At 36.2% G+C, this 23621-nt stretch overlaps 1 pseudogene; it reads right to left on the reverse strand.

Annotated features, from left to right (window-relative positions):
• Positions 1 to 22722, reverse strand: part of LOC121433692 — a 97454-nt pseudogene extending 74732 nt beyond the window's left edge.
• Between the last annotated feature and the right edge of the window lie 899 nt (positions 22723 to 23621).

A 23621-nucleotide genomic window follows, 5' to 3' on the forward strand; every position in this document is an offset into this window, starting at 1 on the left:
GCTTTTGAATAGCTTTTGTCTATGTTTTCAAATATACTGAAATTGTCCAGATTGTATAATCTCCTTTCTCATATGTAGAGTGTACATGCCAGTTTATATATTACTTTTGATTACTAAATGTTCAATTTCAGTTTGTATGTAACTAGGTTAGCTCTGTGGAGATCTCTGAGTAAAATGAATACCTTTGTGGCAATTGTTTAAATGCCTTTGGGAGATGGATGTAATACTGTGTCATTGTACAATCTCTATTGATTTATTTTTCTCTTTATCACAAACTCCTTCATACGGATGATTTCTTTGATTATATCAAACACTGTACTTTCTAAAATAACATTGAATACATTCATAGACTTACATTCTTTGTTCAAGAGTATAGTTAAGAATTTTGCAATAATCTGTCCTCTAAAGAACTTCCAATATTTATCTGATGTGGTCAGAAACTGCTTTAATAGAGCATAATTTATCTCCATGGTTGAGGCAAGACTTCTATAATTATTATACTCCAATGAGTTTGTGTGCTTTCCATTCTGGTTAGTAAAAATAGGCACTTTCCCTGGCCAGCAGGTATGCTGCCAGCTTAGAGATCCCAGAGACTCAGTCAGTGTTCTACATGCCCAGCTGAATCTGCTATCATTTTTTCTCTTTATTTGTTATGGGTTATTATTTTAGATGATAATTCCAAATATAGGTTTCCAACCTCATATAATAGAATAAAAATAAAATTCAAAGGGTTAAAGGGAAAATGACCAGTGAGGCATTGATGGACTTTGAGGAGATAAATAACAGTGTTGGTGACAATAGATCTTTATATAATCTATAATCACAAAGGTTTGTTTTTGTTTGTGCGGAAGTTTGATTTTAGAAGTAAAAGTTCTGTAGATATTGATATATAATGTGTAAATGAGACTGATATTGAAGTAGTTAGAAAAATCATATTCAAGATTAGTAATTCATGCAGTAGAGAGAGTTACAGTTTAGAAAGGTTAAAATGGAACAGTCAAGTTACTCTGATGGAGCTGAAATGAAGTGTTGGTAACATGCCATAATTTTTGTGTAGGGTACCTCTGAACTAACTAGTGTGGTGGATGGGAAGATAATTGGTTGAAGACACATATGAATAAGTTTCAAAGAAATAATGATTGGAATCAATGAAATCTGGTAAACTATATGGTAAACTAAGTTGATGTTAGCATAAGAAAAAAAACTCATATCTCCATTTCACCCTGAACCACTCTGATGAGGGGTAATGAGATGCTTGAGACATATATGATACTGACTGAGAAGCACCCTCAGATTGAATGGACTATATATGAGTATGTATCATGTTTAACTTGGTATCACCTTTGGATTAGGATATTTTATAATTCTATAAAAGTGAATAACAGACAAATATAAATTATATCTGAGAAACTAATACCTTACCTAAAATTCGTGAGAAGGATTTATGACATACTCACACACAATACTGTCCTGAAATTCTGGTACACACTGATGAATGCTGTGGACAGGTTAGAGTCTTATCTGTGGTCTTTATTCAAACTAAATATATGTGATTCTGTGTTCTCTTTAAAGTAGTCTCAGCATTGTATATTAAATTATATACATTTAAATATGGGTACACTTTAACTTTCTCTAAAAGTCAAATAGTTTGAATTCTACAGATATGATACAGAATTATTCTTTATATAGAAATTTAAATAAAGTATAACATCCACATTGGAAAACTCAGAAGCCTGAGTAATTAGAAGAGCATCTTCCCTGTCATTGTTTATAGCACCAATTTGCTTACTTTGGGCTTCATAAATAAAACACTTACATTATTAAATTTTGGAATTAACATAGAAATGGCTACTTATAATGAAAATATAAAAGTATTTTCAAGAACCATAGCAAGGTCTTACATTATCATTCAAAAAATGCCTTACATGAAAATAGAACTTAGTGGAAACTATAGTCCCATATGATAATAACCTATAGTTATAAACATTTTTGTATATGATTATCGATCTGTTTATCTCTATGTGTATAAACATATATGTATGTACATGTATATTTACATGTGCTTATTTTCTAAGTGTATACATATGTACATACATATGTATATGTCTATAAGTATATATGCATATATGTGCACATATGTATTTACATATTGAATATATATTTGTGTCCCTATGTATATATAAACATATGTGAGTATAAGGATATATTTACATACATGGGTACATGTATGATTGTGTATGTTAATATAGATGTTGTGTATATCTGATCTCAGAGTAATATTATGCCTCTTCACTAGACTTTGAATAGAACATGTTCATGATGTCCCATAACAGAACTATATCATCAATATTAATTGATACATTTACAATAGTAGTTTGTATGATCACAGATGAGTCAAACCTATGAAGATTTCTGCTCATATTTTTTCCATTGATGGCCATAAGGGTTTGGCAGAAAAAATACTAATTCCGTATACATTGCACATTTTATTTCTGAAGGGAAAATTAATTTTTTAGATTCCTTAACTTGAAAGTTTTGAGAAAAAATAAATTCATTCTAATCAATGACCGCTATTAAATTTTTATAATATTTAATTAATCTTGGACTTATATCTGAAAATTCATATTGAAGACTGATTGCAATGGTCATGAGGTATTTTACTGAGATGGGGTATTGGGATGATGCATACTTAATACTGAAGAATACAGCATTTGACAAGTTGCATGAACAGAGAGTTATAAGAATATTAGTATGGTAAAATTCCACAACTTAGCTTTCTGATTCTATACTTACCACAGCTGTACTATATTTGATTATGGATTCACACTCTATTTATTTTGTATTTCTAAAGATGTATTTTTTTTTTGATTTTTTGAGACAGGGTTTCTCCGTATCTTTTGGTTCCTGTCCTGGAACTAGCTCTTGTAGACCAGGCTGGCCTCGAACTCACAGAGATGCACCTGTCTCTGCCTCCCGAGTGCTGGGATTACAGGCGTGCGCCACCACCGCCTGGCTTATTTTTGATTTCTATGGTTTGTTAATATTTCTGACCTTTTCTTCACACATCTGCTTTGATCAAATTTTCATCCATAGTTTGCCACTCAGTTACTCAGTGTGGATATGTTACAATTTAAATGAACAGAAAAATAACAAAGAAAAAAAATCAATGAACATCTAACCAATCCTTTGTTCTTTTGAGACAGGATTTTTCTGTGTGGCTTTCTAGCTTGTCCTGGAACTTGCTTTGTAGACTAGCATTCACAGAACTCTGCCTGCCTCTGCTTCCCAAGTACTGGGAGTAAAGGTGTGTATCACCACCGCCCAGCGTCTAACCTGTCTTAAACTTGGTTTCAACATAGTTTTGTGTCCCTATACAGCAAGCGGGTTGCATCAACCTTAAAGATCAGTTGTGACTACCACTCAATACATGGTGGCTGAACCCCTACTCTGGCTCTCACTTTTAATATTTTTTATACATGAGTTCATAATACAGATCAAAATCTTTAGCTTGAATGCAATCACATTGTAGCAATGGCAGAAAAAACGACAAAATTAACAAAGTATAAAAGTTAAAATTAGTGCTCACTTGTAAAAATGGAATCAAAACATACACGTCATGACTGGTGAACTGGATCTCACCTGCCCTATAAAGTTTTTTTAAAGTTTTTAAAAAATGAAGGTAAATTTTAGGATGATTGTTGGGCAGAAAAATTGGTTGCTTCTGAGTTCTATCAGCATACCTTTGGTATCAAAAATAAACTGAGGAATTTTAGCAAAGCAGTCATGTGCTCTGGGACAATGGTATGGTCAGTTTGCAGTTATCAGACAAAGAGCATTCAAGATGAGAATGCCTCACTAATATAAGGTACCAAGCCACATGGCTAACACAGACAATTATTATGGTCTAATTTAAGTTTTAATAATTAGTTAATAAGAAGCCTGAGCTAATAGGTCAACCAGTTTATAATTACTGTAGACCTCTGTGTATTTCTTTGGTACTGAACAGCTGCAGGACTTGGTGGGACAGAAACCACTGTCAACAGCCATGAATCAGTTTTCACAGCAGTGAGCTAGGATATGATGAGTCTTCCGTGTTTTATTGGCTTCTGGAAATATGTCAGCCTCTCAAGTAGCATACAATTGTTATTCTACATTTCCTCAGTTGAAAGCATACATGTGTACCCAACTACAGAAGCCTGCATTGCAATTAGCAATGGACAGATTTTAGATAACTCTTAAATTTATTTTCAAATAAGGAAAATAGTCTGTATGTGAAAATTAATATTTTTCTTACCTAGTACATTTGAGCAGCAGATGTTACCCGGTCCCCTAAAACCTTAAGGACATTACAAACACTACCTTTCCCTGCTGTCATTGCAGTTGCCACAATGCATTCACAACCAAAGGCAAAGATCAGGCATGCCCAGAGATCACAGTAGAAGAAAGATTAAGATGAACATAAGAGGAAAAGGTCTTTACTTCTTGTCTTATTTATTTGTCATTTTATTGAGACAAAATACTTGACCAAAACAACTTAAAGGAGAAATGGTTAATTCTGCCCTACAGTTCCAAGGTAATGTAGCTTACAAGCATGGATAATATTTGATGCCAGGATCCTGAGACTGGGCGGTCACAACATATTGGCAGGTAGGAAGCATAGAAGGAAGAGATATCAGATAAGGCTGGAAGACATCAAGGCCTGTCTCCAGAAACCTACGTCCTCTAGCAAGGCTCTATGTCCCAATGATTCCAAATCTTTCTAAACAGCAGCACAAAAGGAGACCAGCTATGCAAACACATGAGGCTATGGAAGACATTTGGAATTCTAGCCACAGCATTTCTATTTCGAGAAGTAATTGGTTTGAACTATAATATTTGATTTCTATCAATGAAGAACTTGGACAGAATAATATTAAACACATTTCACACAAAAATTCAGAGACAAACATGCATTTCTACAAGTGAAAGCAGATTCTAATTTTGAATTACCACAGCAAAATTAAATAAGAAAGAACAGGACTTTAATTCATAATACAATGGGGACAAAAATTATACCATGCATTCCTCATCCTTCACACAGTTGTTATTATGAAGTAACTAACAGAATTCAGTTCAGCTCATAATAACTAGATAGGTCCCCTACTTGAAGTCTATCATGGCTTAAGATTAAATTCTTTAAGGTCTTGAGTCTATATATAAAGTAATAGCATGCTTCTTATTTACAAGTTCAGGGAGTTAGTAAGAAATGTATGTAGTCCTAGTATCTGGTAGTAATCTTTGTAGACTTTTAGCATTTTATCTCAAAACTCTACAATGTGTTCAACATATACCAAAAAAGATGTTGCTTTATTGTACTCCCATGATGGTTGCAAATACATTAGCAAAGGTCAGGGAGTGTTAAGGCACAATCTAAAATACAGAGGATAAAATTCACTCTCTCTGACCCCAATGATTTCCCTTAAGAACAAATTCTACAAAGAACACTTTGTGGTAGAAAACAAACAAACATACAAAAAAACAAAACTTAACTTATACATATTCAATAGAATTAAGTCATTTTATTTATGTACGAGAACTTAAAATACTAGTTTCCTAGTTATTTACATACTGACAGCTTTTATTTTGTCACCAATTCACTGTAACTAAAAGAAGAAAGGCTTATAAAAAGGTTTCTTAACTTAGTGTTGCTCATCTCCATACCGAAGACTAGGAACACTGTATGGAAAAAAGTAAATACTTCATGGGTGTTGATTGAATGAGTTGTGATTATTGAATAAATAAAGAAGAAATAAATGAATTCTATTAAAGGTAAATTTTATAGTAGCCATAATTGATGACATCAATCCCAGAAGTTGACGTGAAAGTTTTCTCTATGAGACTGCCCAGCTTTGTAATATTACATTTTATTATTATTATTAAAAATTTCCACTTCCTCCACTCCCCCACTCCCTTTCCAGTCCAAAGAGCTGTCAGGGTTCTCTACCCTATGGGAAGTCCAAGGTCCTCCCCCCTCCCCCCAGGTCCAGGAAGGTGAGCATCCAAACAGACTAGACTCCCACAAAGCCTGTCCATGCAGTAGAATCAAAACCCAGTGCCAGAGACGCACAGAGGCGCAGCGGCGGCGGCGCCAGACGCACAGAGGCGCAGCGGTGGCGGCGCCAGACGCGGATTAAAGTTAGAAGGCAACAACCACGCTGCCCTCAAAAAACCGACAAACTCATGGAAACTGAACAGTCAACTACTGAACCACACCTGGGTCAAGGAAGAAATCAAGAAAGAAATTAAAGTCTTCCTTGAATTTAATGAAAATAAAGGGACAACATACTCAAACCTATGGGACACAATGAAAGCAGTGCTAAGAGGAAAGTTCATAGCACTAAGTGCCCACTTAAAGAAAACGGAGAATGCATACATTGGGGACTTAAAAACACACCTGAAAGCTCTAGAAAAAAAAGAAGCAGACGCGCCCAGGAGAAGTAGAAGACTGGAAATAATAAAACTGAGGGCTGAAATCAACAAAATAGAAACACAGAAAACAATCCAAAGAATCAATGAAACAAAAAGCTGGTTCCTGGAGAAAATCAACAAGATTGATAAACCCCTATCCAAACTAATCAAACGACAGAGAGAGAACACACAAATTAATAAGATCAGAAATGAAAAGGGGGACATGACCACAGACACAGAGGAAATTCAGAGAGTCATTAGATCTTACTACAAAAGCCTGTATGCCACAAAACTGGAAAATGTAAAAGAAATGGACACTTTTTTAGGTAAATACCATTTACCAAAATTAAACCAGGACCAGGTGAACAATCTAAACAGACCTGTCAGTCGCGAAGAATTAGAAGCTGTTATCAAAATCCTCCCTACCAAAAAAGCCCAGGACCACATGGTTTCAATGCAGAATTCTACCAGAACTTCCAAGAAGACTTAATACCTATACTCCTTAATGTATTCCACAATATAGAAACAGAAGGGTCCTTACCAAATTCCTTTTATGAAGCCACAGTTACACTGATACCAAAAAAACTCAAAGACTCAACCAGGAAAGAGAATTACAGGCCAATCTCACTCATGAATATTGACGCAAAAATCCTCAACAAAATACTGGCAAACCGAATCCAAGATCACATCCGAAAAATTATCCATTATGATCAAGTAGGCTTCATTCCTGAGATGCAGGGCTGGTTCAACATACGAAAATCTATCAATGTAATCCAGCATATAAATAAATTGAAAGAAAAAAAACCATATGATCATTTCATTAGATGCTGAAAAAGCATTCGACAAAATTCAACATCCATTTATGTTAAAAGTCTTGGAGAGATTAGGGATACAAGGGTCATACCTAAATATAATAAAAGCTATATACAGCAAGCCGACAACTAACATCAAATTAAACGGAGAGAAACCCAAAGCCATCCCGCTTAACTCAGGAACACGACAAGGCTGTCCACTCTCACCATACCTCTTCAATATAGTGCTTGAAGTTCTAGCAATAGCAATAAGACAACATAATGGGATCAAGTGGATTCGAATTGGAAAGGAAGAAGTTAAACTTTCGTTATTTACAGATGATATGATAATGTCCATAAGCGACCCCCAAAACTCCACCAAAGAATTTTACAGCTGATAAACAACTTTGGTAATGTGGCAGGATACAAGATCCACTCCAAAAAATCAGTCACCCTCTTATACACAAAGGATATGGAAGCAGAGAGGGAAATCAGAGAAGCTTCACCTTTCACGATAGACACAAACAGCATAAAATATTTGGGGGTAAATCTAACCAAGGAAGTGAAAGATCTATTAGACAAGAACTTTAAGGCATTGAAAAAGGAAACTGAAGAGGATACCAAAAAATGCATGGACCTCCCTTGCTCATGGATTGGGAGGATCAACATAGTAAAAATGGCAATTCTACCAAAGGCAATTTATAGATTCAATGCAATCCCCATCAAGATCCCATCAAAATTCTTCACAGATCTGGAGAGGACAATAATCAACTTTATATGGAAAAACAAAAACCCAGGATAGCCAAAACAATCCTATACAATAAAGGATCTTCTGGAGGCATTACCATCCCTGACTTCAAACACTATTACAGAGCTACAGTAATGAAAACAGTGTGGTACTGGCATAAAAACAGAGAAGTCGACCAATGGAATCGTATAGAAGACCCAGATTTTATCCCACAAACCTATGAACACCTCATTTTCGATAAAGGAGCTAAAAGTATACAATGGAAGAAAGAAAGCATCTTCAACAAATGGTGCTGGCACAACTGGATGTCAACCTGTAGAAGAATGAAAATAGACCCATATCGATCACCATGCACAAAACTCAAGTAAAAATGGATTAAAGACCTCAATATCAGCCCGAACACACTGAACCTGATTGAAGAGAAAGTGGGAAATACCCTACAACAGATGGGCACAGGAGATCGCTTCCTATATATAACCCCAGAAGCACAGACATTAAGGGCAACATTGAATAAATGGGACCTACTTAAACTGAGAAGCTTCTGTAAAGCAAAGGACATTGTCACTAAGACACAAAGGCAACCTAATGACTGGGAGAAGATCTTCACCAAACCCGCAACAGACAAAGGTCTGATCTCCAAAATATATAGAGAACTCAAGAAACTAGACTTTAAAATGCTAATTAACCCAATTAAAAAATGGGGCACTGAACTGAACAGAGAATTCTCAGCAGAAGAAGTTCAAATGGCCAAAAGACACTTAAGGTCATGCTCAACTTCCTTAGCAATCAGGGAAATGCAAATCAAAACAACTTTGAGATATCATCTTAAACCTGTCAGAATGGCTAAAGTCAAAAACACCAACGATAGCCTTTGCTGGAGAGGCTGTGGAGGAAGGGATACCCTCATCCATGGCTTGTGGGAATGCAATCTTGTGCAACCACTGTGGAAGTCAGTGTTTCGGTTTCTCACGAAATTCGGGATCAACCTACCCCTGGACCCAGCAATACCACTCTTGGGAATATACCCAAGAGATGCTCTATCTTATGACAAAAGCATTTGTTCAACTATGTTCATAGCAGTATTATTTGTAATAGCCAGAACCTGGAAACAACCTAGATGCCCTTCAATGGAAGAATGGATGAAGAAAGTATGGAATATATACACACTAGAGTACTTCGCTGCAGTAAAAATCAATGACTTCTCGAATTTTGCATGCAAATGGATGGAAATAGAAAACGCTATCCTGAGTGAGGTGTCCCAGACCCAAAAAGATGAACATGGGATGTACTCGCTCATAATTGGTTTCTAGCCATAAATAAGGACCACGGAGTCTACAATAGGTGAACCTAAAGAAGCTATGTAAGAAGGTGAACCCAAGGAAAAACATACAGTTATCCTCTTGGCTAAGGGAAGTAGACCAAATTGCCAGGGAGAAAATTGGGATCTTGGGGGTGGGGTGGGATGGGGGTAAGGGGTGATGGGGTGAGAAAAGGTAGAAGGGAAGGAGGGGGGACTTGGGGAAACAGGAGGATTGGGATAAAGGAAGGGTGGATAGGGGAGCACAGAACCACAATTCTTACTTAAGGGAGCCACTTTAGGGTGGGCAAGAGACTTGACCCTAGAGGGGCTCCCAAGTGCCCAAGATGAGGTTCCCAGTTAGTTCCTTGGGCAGCTGAGGATAGGGAACCTGAAATGATCCTATCCTAGAGCAATACTGACGAATATCTTGCATATCATCATAGAACCTCCAAGAGACCCACATTGGAGCACTGGACTGAGCTCCCAAGGTCCCAATGAGGAGCAGAAGGAGGGAGAACATGAGCAAAGAATTCGGGACCACGAGAGGTGCAACCACCCACTGAGACAGTGGAGCTGATCTACTGGGAGCTCACCAAGGCCAGCTGGACTGTGACTGAAATAGCTTGCGATAAAACCGGACTCTCTGAACATGGCGAACAATGACGGCTGATGAGACGCCAAGGACAATGGCATGGGGTTTTGATCCTACTTAATGTGCTGGCTTTGAGGGAGCCTAGCCAGTTAGGATTTTTACCTTCCTAGATATGGACGGAGGGGGGAGGACCTAGGACTTACCACAGGGCAGGGAACCTGGACTGCTCTGTGGTCTGGAGAGGGAGCGGGAGAGGAGTGGGGCGAGGTGGAGAAGGGTGGGAGGAGGGGGAGAAGGGTGGGAGGAGGGGGAGGGAAATGGGAGGTTGGGAGGAGGTGGAAACTTGTTTTATGTTTATGTTTTTTTTCTCCTTTTCTCAATAAAAAAATTAAAAAAAATAGAATGGATAAAGAAGGTGTGACATATATATATACTTTAAGGTTTTACTCAGTGGTAAAAACCAATGATATCTTGAATTTTACATGCAAATGAATGGAATAGAAAACACTTTACTGAGTGAGATAATGCAGACCCAAAAATATGAATATGGTATATATTCACTCATAAGTGGATTCTAGCCATAAATAAAGAACATTGAACCTATAATTCGTGATCCTAGAGAAGCTAAGTAAGAAGGTGGACCCAAAGAAAATCATATAGTTATCCTCCTGGATATTGGAAGTGGACAAGATTGTAACGTTACTTTCATGAACTTGTTATTTAACAATTATCCATTCACTAACTTCCATAGTGAAGTCAAGAGAAAGGAATCATGGAGAATAATCAATCTCCCTAAGTGTAACATGAAGAAATTCAAATCGTTTACATGTAATATGTCTTCCACAAATAACCTGCACTATAACGCCTCATCTAGTTTATGGAAATATTAGCGGCAATGAGCCTGAAATCTGAGGCAACAGACATATGACTCACCCAGCAACTGATCCAATATCTGATCTTCTTGGTAATTGTAGATGAAACATATATTAAAAAAACAAAATCTGTAAGTATGAGAATTATCTATTACAGATAAATTCATGTCACCTATTTTCCTCCCCTCATTTGTTGTTGCACATAATTAATACAGCTCATCTTAAGAATTCAAGTAAGGTGACATACCACAGAAAAGTATGTTTATAGGTGTTAGGTTTCATTTGTCTAGAAGGGACAAATGACTGACGTGCCTATTAACATATCAAAGCAGACTCTGTTCATGAGGTTTTTCCAGCATCCCTCAGTCCTTACCTGTAAAACTAAAATCATCACAGGGTACTCCTGACTCTCATACTCTACCCTTTACACTGATTTCTCCTCCTTAAAGGCCTGGCTGCCCTTTTTCCTATAACCAACCATTGTGGTTATGTGCCCCCCCCCCCTTTTTTTGACCTGTTGGTCTTCTGGTGTCCTGGCTCTTCCTGGTACCAATCCCCATCTCCTACATGTCCTAGTACAGTAAGCTGGTTATGTCCACTCTGGAATCTCCTAGAAATCTCTGTGTCTTTAGTTTCTTTTTACCTACTAGAAACTTGCACCTCAGCCACTTAGGAGCAGTCATGTCCTTTTATTTTCTTTTTCATTCATAGGCATATTTGTTTCCTTTTGTGTTAAGCACTCATTTAGCACTCTTTCATTCATATTTAAATTGTTACATTAGCTTTCTTTAATTATTTATAAAAATTATCAATTATTTACTTTTATGTAATATGATGTATGTGAGTGTATATGTTGTGTATATGTATGGCTGTAAAATTTTCAAGGAATCAATTTAGGAAAAGAAAATCATCCAATTTTAGTTATTTAATTATTTAATTACAAATAAGAAAGTTTTATAATTTCTTCTTTACACGAAATTATATTATTCCCTTTTTATCTGACTTCATCCTATTCATGGATTTCTTGCTCACAGATATACCAATAACACATTATCATTATTGTTATCATTGCAGGGGAAATATTTGTTTTTTTTATTTAGAATTGTACTACATAATTAGGACTTTGCAAATATAGAGTTTCTATATTGTATTCTATAGAATATCTTTTTAGATGATAATGGAAGTCATAATAAATTTCAAATTGTCAAATTTGAGACTAAATGTATTTTCTCTCGAAACTGCCAACCTTTTTATTGCTATATCTGCAAATTCTGAAGTACTACTTTTTGTCCCTTGTTTCTTGCTAATCAGATTCTTACATTTTAGTGTATGTCATAAATGTTGACGGGTAGCCCACACTGCTGTGGAAATTTGGGGAAAGCAGTTTTCTTACAGAGGAATGAATAATTTTAAAAATTATAATGTAGTGTTTATCTTTCTAAAAAGGCAGCATGTGATACAACCTTATTCACTTGTTTTCACCAGACCATACATGTAAATATAATTTAAAATAGCTTTACTAGTTTAGCTCGTTTGCCTTTGGAAGTATGGTGAGTCACAGAATTTCATTGTGATATTTTTATACTGACTCTTATGTATTTGTCTTTTTTTCTTTATATTATTGACATTTTTATTTACTTTCATTTTTTAAATTTAAATTAATTTTTGAAAAAGTGAGGCACATATGAAGTGAAGTATGATTATTTCTAACACCATTTTCTCCCTTTCACTCCCCTCATAACTCCTCCAATAAGTTCTCCTTAATTTTATGTCTTTTTATTTTTCTGAAACCCGCAAATTCCAATTAGTGCTGCCCTTTCTGCCTGGATGTGGAACCACCACCACATCATTGGAAAACTAATAGTGACCACACTCTCAATGACACTGGTAACAACATCTTCTGTGAGTCCATGAGGGAACATCATACCCAGAAGACAACGTTTCATTTCCTAACATTTGGTTCTTATCTTCACCTTGTCACATTCCTTCCACCATCCATAATTTTTCCTGTGATTTGATGGTGATGAACGCAACGGACACATATTCTCACATACAGAAGCATCGGTTTAACTCAAGACTTCTCTTGTAAATGAGTGTTCTGTTACAGGTGAGCTATTTAAATAACTAATTGATTAAAGTAAGGATGCTTGAGAATATACAAAATAAGATCATCTCAGATGACCCATGGATGGAACAATTCAAACCACTAATGAATAAGTATGACAAATGTCATACTTACCTAGTGATTTTTCTTAGCACAGTTAACAGCTGACTTCTGGGATATCTGAATATTGGGCCTAGAAGATGCCTCAATGGTTAGGAGCTCTTGCAGCACCCCCAAAGAACCCAAGTTTGATTCCAGGCAATGACACTGGGCAACTCAAAGACTCCAGCTCTGGCAGATCAAATCTTCTCCTCTGAGGCCACTGGTAACTGTATTGAAGAACAGATATTTGCCACTACACATGCAAACACATAATTAAAAGTACAAATAATCTTTTCAAATGAACATTTTCCAAAGAAATTTTATTTAAATGAGTCAGAATGTAAACTTGCTGTTGGAAGTCTTACAGCTAGTGGTTTCCCTCCCACTGGGGTGTGGCCTCTTTGCTGTGTTTGCTGATGTGGAGCTTGTATCAGGCCTCTCTTCCAGTCCCTCTGTGGTTGCAGGTTGCGGATTTCGGTTTCTGGTCTCCTTTCCAGCAGAGGATTCTGATTTATGAGTTTACCCCTAAATAAATAAACATCTATTTTCTAAATTCTGAGCTAGTGTGGGAATTCTTTTAAGTGTCTTTACTCATAAACTCTCTGACTTAATGTTTGACTTAATAAGTGGGAAATGTAATGTTTCAAATGAATTCATCTTAAATTTTAAAAATGTTGCAAGTGTGTTCAGATTACAGGAACACATTTCTCTTGGAAGAGAGAAAGACAGTTTTTCTTCAGACTTTCTCTGTTTTGATTACGGAATCTCACAATACAGGCAGTTATAGTTCTAGGCTCAGATGTGTTCTTATTTTAAGACCAGCATGTGTTCCAGGAAATATGGTTTAGTTTCTCCAAAGAAAGAAAACTCTCCCTTGGATCTACTATAGTAGAGTGGCTAAGAAAATCAAAGTCCACTATACTTGCTAAAATTCATCATCTGTTTGTACACAGTCTACAGAAGCATCTAGAGTGGAGGTCACTTAGAAGGACAACCATGAACACACAGTAACCTGGGAAGAAGAATAACACAGACACTGCAACTTCCTTTCCAGCAAATAACCCTCTTGCATATAGACCTAAGGCATGTGGGAAAACACATGTACAAGCAAAAAGAGGTATTCCAACCAGGCTCAACTCAAACCTTGGAGCATTGTTTTGTGGGAAGTTCTTTATTTATTCTGGGCCCTAAACTGCTTATTTTAGGATGCTTAATAACATTCCTATCCTGTATCCATAAGATGGCCAAGAGCACACTTCTTTATGCAGACTCTTCTAGTGATAAATATAGCAATATTAATATCCAGCAACATATTAGCAATATAAATGCACAGCAGTTTGTGTAAAAACATATTAAAATATTTCTCATCCTAGAAGTCATGCAGTAAAATGAATCTGGACATTTCCAAATTGCTCTAGGAAACTAACATTTATTTATCAATGGCTTATATAATATGATAAAAGAAAATATATGTGTTTACACACTTTCCTGGAAACTCTTAATTCTGTCTAACACAAAACATACTGTACTTAGAAGTTTTGTGTTTTTTTTTTCAAATATTTTCTCATTAAGTGAAAACACTATAACACTCTGTCTTTCAAAACAGGTAACTGTATTGAGAGAGAGAGAGAGAGAGAGAGAGAGAGAGAGAGAGAAGATAGAAAGGGAAAGAGAGTGTTAGAACTATCATAAGTTTCATTCTCAAAAAATTCTCATATATTTTTTGCAAGTTATTACTTAAAAGTTTGCATTTTAAGCCAATTACAAATATGAACAGTTTAAGCAACTCTGGCTAAAAAGAGCCAAACTGAGAAAGAACAAGTCCCAGAATACTACAAGAGCTCTGAAATCTGAATCATAAGCAGAATTTTAATAAAACTTGCCAATACAATTGTACCTAAGGTCTCCACTATGTTATAAGTGGAGAAACTATGAACAAAAAATAAGCAATAAAGCATAACTGAGAAAGGCTGGATTTTAATAGAATGCTTCATGCATGTTATTTTCTTTTATTTAAAAGGAATAGGGGAATTAACAAGTGTCAGAATCTTGAATTTCACATGTTTTGTATAAAAAAAATTGTTGAAGGTCATATATGAGCAGATCAACACTGATAACTAATGTTAAGCCAAGGGGAATATATATATATATATATATATATATATATATATATATATAGAGAGAGAGAGAGAGAGAGAGAGAGAGAGACATATAAATAGACTCAAATATCATATAGTAGACTGTACATTATGTCAAAGTGATGGCAAAAATGGATACAATATGAAACCATTAAACCATCTCTGAGTCACTTAACATTGTACATATATATTAATGCACCTCTCAACTGTCCTTAGAGACCAGATAACCTTCTAGAAGAACTTTTCCACTCTCTCTGTTTTTCCAGACTAAATTCCTTAAGCTTGTCTCTAGTCCCGTAACAGAAAACCAGTTACCGCTACTCTTTCCCCTCTTTCAGTGTCCCCTACGATTCCCACAGACTAGACCGTTCCCAGCCTCCCTGCACCTTCTCATAAAAACAATCAGTAGTCCTCCTATATACAAATAGCAAAGATACTGAAAAAGAAATACGGGAACAATACTTTTTTTATAATAGGTATAAGTAAAAAAAAAATCTTGGGCACATGGGATTTCCTCTAGAGTCAAGTCTCTTGCCAACCTAAAATGGCTCCCTTAATATATGTTCTTCCATGCTCCTATATTCACCCTTCCTCCATCTCTAACCTCCCCCTCCTCCAGACTCTCCCCAGGTTTTCCATCCTCCCTTCTCTCTCTCCCTCTCCCCTTCCCCCAGCCCCATCCCACCCCTATGCTCATCTCCATGCTCCCAACTTTTGCCCAGTGATCTTGTTTTCTTCCTATTTCCAGAAGGATCTATATATGTTTTTCTTTGGGTTCACTTTGTTATTTGGCTTCTCTAGGCTTGTAAACTATAGGCTTAATATCCTTTGTTTATGGCTAGAATTCATTAATGATTGAGTACATATCATATTCCTCTTTTTGGGTTTGGATTATCTCACTCAGTAAAGTGTTTTCTTTGTTCACCCATTTGCATGCAAAATTCAAGATATCATTGTTTTTTACCGCTGAGTAGTACTCTAATGTGTATATATTCCACACTATTTTATCCATTCTTCCATTGAGGGTGCATCCAGGTTGTTTCCAGGTTCTGGCTATTATAAATAGTGCTGCTATGAACATAGTTGAACAAATGCTTTTGTAGTATGATTGGGCATCTCTTGGATATATTCCCAAGAGTAGAATTGTGGGATCCTGAGATATGTTGACTCCCAGTTTCCTGTGAAACTACCACATTGATTTCCAAAGTGGTTTCACAAGTTTGCATTCCCACCAGCAATGGATGAGTGTTCCCCTTATTCCACATCCTCTCCAGCAGAGGCTGTCATTGGTGTTTTGATTTTAGTTATTCTGACAGTTGTAAAATGGTATCTCAAAGTTGTTTGATTTGCATTTCCCTGTTTGCTAAGGAAGTTGAACTTGACCTTAAGTGTCTTTTGGCCATGTGAATTTCTTCTGTTGAAAATTCTCTGTTCATTTCAGTACCCCGTTTTTGAATTGGGTTAATTATGTTCCCAGATAGGTCCTTGGGCAGCAGAGGAGAGGGTGCCTGAACTGGCCTTGCCCTGCTATCACATTTATGATTATCTCGAATATCACCATAGAATCTTCATCTGGCAATGGTTGGAGATAGAGACAAAGACCCTCATCAGAGCAACGGACTGAGCTCCCAAGGTCCAGCTGAAGAGCAGAAGGAGGGAGAAGATGAACAAGGAAGTCAAGACTGCAAGGGGTTGGTCCACTCACTGAGACAGTGTGCCTGATCTAATGGGAGATCACCAAATCCAGCTGGACCAGGACTGAATAAGCATGTGATCAAACAGAACTCTCTGAATGTGGCTGCCCATGGGGGCAGACTAAGAAGCCATCAATAATGGCACTGGCTTTTTGGGACCCTAGTCTAATATGAGGCACACCTTCCTAGGCCTTGATGGAGGGGGAAGTCCTTGGACTTCCCACAGGGCATGGTACCCTGCCCTCACTTAAGGAGGGAGTAGGGTGAATGGGAGAGTTGAAGGGGGATGGGAAGAGGGGAGGAAGTGTAAATTTTTGAATGGAAAAAAATCTTGGGCTAAATTTAAGCAAACAAGTGAAAGACATATGGTAAAAACTTTAAGTCTTTCAAAAATAGAAACTGTTGAAGCTATCAGAGGATGGAAAGAACTCCAGTGCTCATGGAACACTAGATTAGCATAGTCAAAATGACCATATCACCTAAAGCCACCTGCAGATTCAATGTAATATGATGTGGAATTCCCCTCTGTCTGCTGTGATTACCACTAATAAATAAAGAAAGTACTTTAGATCTGTTGCAGGGTAGAACTTACCCTGGTGCGGTAAACTAAACTGAATGCTGGGACAAAGAAGGGTGGAGTGAGGAGAAGCTTTGTAGCCCCACTGGAGACAGACGTCAGAACTTTAGCCAGTAAGCCATAGCCATATGGCAATACACAGATTTCTAGAAATGGGTTAAAATAAAATTCAGGAAGAGGAACAGCAAAAAACGTAGAGCTCAATAAAAAATCACTAAAAAAGCAAAAAAAAAAAAAACCCAAAATGTAAAAAAGTAGAACTAATAGGCCAAGCAGTGTTTTAAATAAAATATTTTCTGCGTGATTATTTCAGTTCTAAGCAATCAGGAAATAAAAAAGAAGCCACTCACAACAGTAATACCCATAAAAGTTCCAATACAAATCTTACAAACCTGGAAAGTACATTTCTAAAATTCGTATGGAGAAAGATAAAAATAAACCCAGGATAGCTAAAACTATCCTGAACAATAATAGGACTGCTGGAGGTATCACCATCCCTGATTTAAGGTTGTATTACAGAGCTATAGTAATAAAAACTACATGATGTGGGCATAGAAACAGACCTGTTGATCAAGAAAATCAAATTGAAGACCCAGAGATAAATCCCCAAACATATGGACACCTGATTTTTTTTCATAAAGAAGTCAGAAATACATATTCAAAAAACATCATCATCAACAAATGGGGTTGGTCAAGCTGGATATCTGATTGAAGAATGCAAATATATACTTATCACCTTGCACAAATTCAAGTGTATCAAAGACCTAGACATAGAGCCTGATACACTGAACCCAATACAAGACCAAGTGTGGAATATTCTTGAATGCATTCACAAAGGAGATGACTTTCTAGACAAACCAATAATAACATAGCACTCAGATTAGCAATCAATAAATGAAACTTCATGAAACTTAAAAAGTTTCTGTAATGCAAATGAGGCCTTTAGTTAGACAAAGCCACAGTCTACAGAATGGGAAAAGACTTTACCAGTTCTACACCCAATAGAGGATTATTATCCAAAATATATAAAGAACTCAAGAAACTCAATACCAAAAACACAAATGAAACAGTCTTAAAATGTATTTTAGATCTAAACAGAGACTTCTCAATAGAGTACTTTCAAATAGCTAAGAAACACTAAAATAAGTGTTCAACAACCTTAGGAAACAAAGAAATGTAAATCAAAACTTCATACACCTGTCAGAATGTCTAAGGTCAATAACACAAGGGACAACTCATCCTGGTGAGGATCTGGAGCAAGGGTAGCCTTGCTGGTAGAAGTGAAGACTTTGACAGTCCCTATGGTAATCAACGTGGTAGCTCGTAGAAAATTGGGAATCAATATACCTCAAGACCCAGCTATAACACTCTTAGGCATATACCCAAAGGATGCTGCATCCTGCCATAATGACACTTGTTTAATTCTATTCTTAGCAAATTTTTTCTAAATAGCCAGAAGCTGGAAACAAGCCAGATATTTTCAGCAGAAGAATGGAGGAAGAAAATGTGGTACATTTACACAGTGGAGTATTATTCAGCTGTTAAAATGACATTATGAAATTTTCAGGCAAATTAATGGAACTAGAAAAATAATCCTGAGTGATGTAATCGAGACCCAAAAAGATAAATATTGTATATTTTCACTTGTAAGTGGATATTAGCTGATAAGTTGATAACCAAGCTACAATTCATTGACCCAGAATGGTCATGTAAAATGGATTGCTCTAGAAGGGACTCATCGATTTCCCTGAGAAGGAAAAATAAAATAGATTTTGCAGGTGGACTCAAGGTAGGTGAGGGTGGTCATGGGTGGGATCAGGTTGGATAGAATAAAAGAAGAGTGTACAAGGGAGTGACAGCTGGAATTGGAGAACTTTTGGGGGCCACTATGGAAACCTTATGTGGTGGAAACTCCTGGAATCTAAGAGGGTGATCCTAACAAGGACTTCTAGTAATGGAGGATAGGGTGTCTGAACTATCCATCTTTTGTAGCCAGGCAAGATTTTGAGTTGTGGGACTCAGTTACTTTCAGTTATGTTGTTGGCTTAGCAGGAACCATTGACATCTCTAAACAACCCAGGCTGATGCTAGGACAGAAGGGTACCCCCTTGTAACTGGCAGAGGTACTCCACTGCCAAGAATAACTTTCACACAGCTAATTTAATATAGAGAGGTCGAGCTAGTGTGAGCTTAGAGCACTCACCTCTACGTTCTAGTCTCTTTGGTAGGAGAGGTACTCTACAGACTACAAAAAGAGAAACCTGGACACCAACTCAGCCACAAAATCCTTTGGCTGCAATTTTTCTGGGCTGTAAAATGTGTTGGGACAGTGGTGGAACAGAACTTGTGGGGGTCGCTGACCAATGTCTGCTTTAACTCTAGAACCACTCCATGAGAAGGAGCCCATGTCTGACACTGAACAATTAGGTCAAAAAGTTAATGAAATAATTCCCAATGATATTCTCCTATACTCTCATCCGATCTTCATCAGATAGGCCTCCTTCTGGAGCAGATGGAAGTGGATACAGGGACCCACAGCTAGACACTATGAGGAAAGATGCTAATTTAGAAATCTATATTGAGGTACATCACATCTGAATGACTGAAGGGATGTTAGAGAGCCCAAGGAGCATAATCTTAAATAAAGTAATCTACAGTTTAAACATGAACAGAAACATTATTATCCTGAGGCACATTGGAACAGCTCAAGGACAGACAAAATAATATGAAAAAATACTGTAATAAAGTATTATGATAACTTAAAGATTAAATAAGTCTTCATTGATCATATATATATATAGTGCAGTAGCAATTCAGAATATAATTTTAATAATTTTAATCTATTAGCCTTTAAGATTACAAAGTTTTAGAGAAATTCCAATTTAATAGAAAAACATGAACAATGGTTTTCAGACATTTCCAACAATTCTAAGGTAAAAAGCTACACAAATAGGATGATACTTCAGATTTACTTTTAATGCAGAAGTATCTACATATTTAGTAAAATATAAAAGCCCTCATTTTTCCCTCAGCAGATAAGAAACTGGAGTTTTATGAACAAAACGTCTAAAGGAAACAAAGGTGATAGTGGTAACATGCATTCTTTCAGCTATACTCAATGAATGTTTGCTGATTCTTCTTAGAATTTCAAAAATTGATCAAGACTAAAATTGTAACATCCTGACAAAAGTAAGTTACTGAAGAAACAGAATGAAAGAAGTCTTAAAATTACATATCTCACTTGAATGTTGAAGAACACTAAGATAAATGTTACCAGTGTTGTTATCATTACATTGCTTCCTGATAGTTATGATAGCTATGCTGTCATGATTTCCATAAATGGAAAAACAAACATCCCTATATTCTGCAGTTGATAAAGAGTTTACTTAGGACTTTTGAGTTTTTTTAGTTTAAATTTTGAGTTTTATTTAGCATTTTGAGTTTTCGCTATTTCAACTCCCCTGAAACCAACAAAGTCTACAATGATAAAAGAAAATACTGATGATGTAACTAACCAATCTGAAATTCTGATACTTTTTATTCTCCTCAGCTTTGTATATTTTCTGTTTTCCAAATGCTATATAAATAAATTGATATATATGTATATATACATACATAATTATATACAATCATATGTACAATTATACAACATATAATTATATATTTATATGCATAATTTTATATCTACATATAAGTGTGTATATAATAAATTTCATAATCATAATATTTATTCATAAACTATCCATTGGCGATGTTGCAAAATTTAGCATATTATAAGAGAACAATCAGACAGATATTAGTTTGTAGCAGGTAAATAATTTCCATGACAGATCCACTTGTGAGGTGGGACAAAGAAGAAAAGAAAGCACAAGGATTTCACAGAGGTCAGAGCACCAAACGATGCTGGGTGAGTAATGAAGTAGGGAGTGTAAGAGAAATTTGTGTTGTAATTTCAGGAATTTGTGAGTCATAAAAACTTGGACAAAGAAAAGGACTAGAGAATCAGTCCTTTCCTAAACTAAGTCTTTGCTTTTCATCACCTTTTCCTCCATTTCTTCTTCTTACCATGTATTTATATGGGGATTTCCTTTTAAATAGAGAAACAATTAATTTAAATAAAAATATTATTTCAAAATATATGGATGCTGTTGAAATTTCCTAAATTACTGCCTGCTGTTAGATAGCGTGTTCTATATATGGCAGGGAAGCTGTACCAATGAAATCTCAACAATATGGTTCCCTAAACAATAACCACGCAAAACAGCATAAATGCTGTTACTATGCTGGCACAAATGACAAAAATTTTGTAAGATTTCACTTCTATCAATGGCTGCTGAGAGAATCAGTGTTACTCAGGGACAATCTTCCTGACTGGTTTACCAATAACAAATTATACAGCTCTGAAAAGCCTACAGATAAGCAAACCCAAAATGTCTTGGTTTTATATGATATAATAATATCCATATAAAATTCTTAAAAATTAAAAATAAAATCATAAATATGTAAATAAATACTAATATAGTTAATAAATGACCCCTGTTCTAGTTATATTTCTATTTATAAAGCAAATAATAAAATAATGTATAAGTCTTAACATTACTGGAGTTTTCATTATAGTCTTTCCTTTATATTAAAATCTATATATTTAATATTGATATTATAGAAATTGAATTTTATATCAGTCATTGAACTAATTTTCTTTAAGGTAACAATAGATTTGTATAAGGCATTCTGTCTCATTTATCCAAGAACAGTAATACCTACTAAATGGGTGGCTAGGCAATTGTGAAACTCAATGATCCTCAATTATTCATTAAAGTGCAAAAGATTGGTTTAAGTGGAAATTGGTATAAGTGGAAAAATTCTACAAATGACATAAGAAATTCAGTAAGACTCTCTGGCAAGTAAGTTGCATTGCCTTCCTTTTCAATTTGTCTGTGACATAAAAGTAGCCTCTATGACTTAAAGAGTCTATCACCTAATTCCGGAAACATAATGCTTTCTTCTAGTTTATGCACATTTATTTCTAATCACAGCTAACTAGACTTGTTTCACATACTCTTCAAATTCTCACTGTTATAGCTTAAATGGTGTCTTTTCCATCATTTTTGTACATGATAAAATACTCTCCTCATCAGTGGTGGGGGAATGGTCCCTTTACCTCCAACAGGTGGAGGAGACATTGTATGAGCAAGGGACCTCAGGATCATGATGGAGAAATCCAAAGAGACTCTTGATCCAAGATAGTCTGGGCTAACAGCTAGGAAGCCTGCGTTGGACTGAACTAGGCCCTCTGAATATGGGTGACATTGCGTGGCTTTAACTTTTTGTGGGGAACCAGGCAGTGGGACCAGCATCTATGTCTGATAAATGAGCTGTCATTTTGGTGCCTACTCCCTATGGTGGGATACCTTGCTTAGCCTTGTTACAGGAGCTGGGGCTTGATCCTACTTCAACTTGATATGCCCGGCTTTGTTGACACCCTATGGGCGACTTTTCCCTCTCTGAGGAGAGGCTGAGAGGAGGTGGGAAGAGTCAGGAGGAGAGGGAGGGGGAACTAAAGTGTAAAATAAATAAAAATAAATAACATAATAAATAAAAACAAAACAAAAAACAGACGTTATTCTTTTCAAAACATAGGCTACCAGTTTACCTTGTAATGAAACTGACTTCCAAAACATGATAAAATACTTTGTTTCTCATCAACATCACTCTGTGTAAGAAATATGGGATAAAACTGGACTCCCTGAACATAGCGGACAATGAGGACTACTGAGAACTCAAGAACAATGGCAATGGGTTTTTGATCCTACTGCACATACTAACTTTGTGGGAGCCTAGGCAGTTTGGATGCTCACCATACTAGACCTGGATGGAGGTGGGTGGTCCTTGGACTTCCCACAGGGCAGGGAACCCTGATTGCTCTTTGTGCTGAGGAGGGAGGGGGACCTAGCCTGGGGAGGGGGAGGGAAATGGGAGGCGGTGGCGGGGAGGAGGCAGAAATCTTTAATAAATAAATAAATAATAAATAAATAAGGGCAAAAAAAATAAAAGAAAAGAAAAGATAAGTATAATTGTCCTTAAGAAGACTGAGAAATTTTCTAAGCTACATTTTTTTCATTATGTTAATCTTTGGTCACAAGCATTATTTGGAGTTCAGAAATATAGGTGAATATAACATTATCATTCGTTCTCCTCATTTTATTAGATCTTTAATAATTTCATGCAAAACATTTTCATCATATTAAACTGTTTT

Source organism: Microtus oregoni, unplaced genomic scaffold (assembly GCF_018167655.1).
Source record: "Microtus oregoni isolate MIOR12 unplaced genomic scaffold, Mior012 000002F_ref0000024, whole genome shotgun sequence".
Lineage (NCBI taxonomy): Eukaryota > Metazoa > Chordata > Mammalia > Rodentia > Cricetidae > Microtus > Microtus oregoni.